This window comes from Palaemon carinicauda, chromosome 36, assembly GCF_036898095.1.
Source record: "Palaemon carinicauda isolate YSFRI2023 chromosome 36, ASM3689809v2, whole genome shotgun sequence".
Classification (NCBI taxonomy): Eukaryota; Metazoa; Arthropoda; class Malacostraca; order Decapoda; family Palaemonidae; genus Palaemon; species Palaemon carinicauda.
This window is the reverse complement of record NC_090760.1, coordinates 11978005-11980504: the sequence shown is the minus strand read 5'-3', so window position 1 is coordinate 11980504 and position 2500 is coordinate 11978005. Positions and strand designations below refer to the sequence as shown.

Sequence of the window (2500 nt, the reverse complement as noted above, 5' to 3'; positions counted from 1 at the left end):
GGCTGTAATAAAAAAAGTTGATACATTCCCACCTCCATGCATACTTGTGTATGAACACCTTGTGTATTTATCCATGCATGTCTATTGATTTCTTGGTTATTTTTGAAGTGGTATATCTAAGAGCATTTTTTTTTTCAAAACTTTTTTCGAAAGGTGATATGAATGAGATGTTAGATATGCAAATTCATGTAGTCGCTGTTGAACAAGTAATAAAAGAATAAATGATTTAAATGGCTGTACTTTTTTCTTAAGATTATTTTTGTTACATATCTATTTTTTTTTCATAATGACTTGCGCTTGCAATCCGTGGTCTATCCTATCCCTTCATTATTTTGACGTATATATATATATATATATATATATATATATATATATATATATATATATATATATATATATATATATATATATATATATATATATATATATATATATATATATATATATATATATATATATATATATATATATTTTATTTTAAATAAGTGATCACCTTTGAAATGTGTGCATGCGATGACGAAAGGGTGATACAGTTGCAAGGTAAAAAAGTTGGCAGTTTGGTATATGGGGGCTATCTTTATGGCGTCTTAATATGAAAATTAAAGGTTCTGAATTTCATGCACCTCTCAACATTGGAAGAATGATTGTAATTTCACAAAATGAAAGATGCTTAAAATGTAAAATCTTTTACCTCCCCCTTCTTCCATGCATCTTTTACATTCCCCCCAAACACTTCTAGCGCGGATATATGATTAAAATTACGGGCATAATAATTTCTTTGGGTCCCGGACATTATGTGTAACTTGGAGTTTTACGAGTAAACATGAAATATCTTCATAAAACGAATATAAAAAGAGTTGAAAAGTTATTTAACAAGGAAGTTTCAGGGTTAAGAGGGCTATATTTTTTCAAAGATTTATTATTATTATTATTATTATTATTATTATTATTATTATTATTATTAGTAGTAGTAGTAGTAGTAGGAGTAGTAGTAGTAGTATTATTAGTAGTAGTATTAGTAGTAGTAGTATTAGTAGTAGTAGTATTAGTAGTAGTAGTAGTAGTAGTCGTCGTCGTATCATCAACACTTTTGGTGATGATATTTAGAATTAATGAAAATTTAATTGGATCAGATCTAAATGATCGTGTGACGTTTACTAAATTCCAGTAGCCTCTTGTCATATCGAAATGATAGAAATTGAATTTATACATAAAATAATTCTTTGTGATACACTAAATTAGAATGATTAATTGCTTAATATGTTATTGTCTAGTATATCAAGTTATATTCTCTACGTTTCATCATGTAATTTTATGGCATCCAGAATTACTTCTTAAGTTATATACCTCTGTCCTAATTTATAACAGCGATTTTGCCAATAAGGGCTCTGATTAGTATCGTACATTTTGAGGTAGCTTTCATGGTGGCTGCAATTACTGTATATTGCTTGTTCTAAACAAGGTCCTTACGTAACTGGGAATTTGGCCCTCTTGGAACTCCCTCTCCTAACCTTGCATATAGGGTCAATGGTCTATAAATCTACAGGGATGTATTCAAACCTTGTATGACAGGTAAAGGGGTTTGGCCTCTAGACCTGCACCTAACCTGACCTATAGCAGCATGAGTCATGGAACATCCAGAAATTCCCTCTTCACTAACATTACCCAACAGGTCTTACATGGCAATATGGTACATGTCATATTCATGTCCAACTGCTACAGGTACAAACCCAGCTATATTCTTATCCCTACCCACATATATAAATGGTGATATCTAGCTATGAGGCAAACGTTACCTTTAAGGACTAGTTTGCACTCGATGCTACTTCTTACATTGAAAGTAATTTTCCGTGTTAGGCGTATTTGTGTTTTGGGTAAAGACGAATAGAATGTGCAAATTTATCATTCTGTTGTAGCCCAGGCATTGAAAAGGAAGCAAAAAAAAAAAAAATAATTTGTACAAATATTTCCTACTGTTTCTCTATATTAGTGGCTTGATATGTATTATTATTATTAATGCTAAAAATATCACTATAGTGTGAAATGTAGAAATAAATTTCTTGCCCATTGCTCCTCTAGTGGGAAATGAGGGTGCCACTAACAAGGCATTCTATGTTAAGTAGAAGTTTTTCAAGTTAATAGTTGTTTTCCCCATACTTAGATAAAACATTTTTACCTCAACCTATTTTCATGATCATCAATTAATTCAATTGCCGAAATATTAACACTATTTTTTCTTATTTCCTCTAGGTCCTAGAAATGAAGATGCTAGAGTTAGCTGGTCTTCTGAAGTTCACACCATATCCCAGGTATGTAATAATTTATTATTATTATAATTGATATTATTATTACTATTAATTATTATTATTATTATTGTTATTATTATTATTATTATTATTATTATTATCATTAATAGTGAGATGTGCTCTTATTATGCAGTAAAGGGGTTACTATGGGTAATCGTCAAATCCCTGAGCCTGAGTGGTTCGCAATTTTTTTT

At 30.1% G+C, this 2500-nt stretch overlaps 1 long non-coding RNA gene across 1 annotated transcript in view; it reads left to right on the top strand.

Moving 5' to 3' along the window:
- The window catches only part of LOC137628369 (uncharacterized), a 626091-nt gene extending 623779 nt beyond the window's left edge, over window positions 1-2312 (top strand). The window contains exon 5 of the long non-coding RNA XR_011041352.1: window positions 2251-2312. This is a non-coding gene — a long non-coding RNA (uncharacterized lncRNA). The remainder of the gene's footprint in view (window positions 1-2250) is intronic.
- The last annotated feature ends 188 nt before the right edge of the window (window positions 2313-2500 follow it).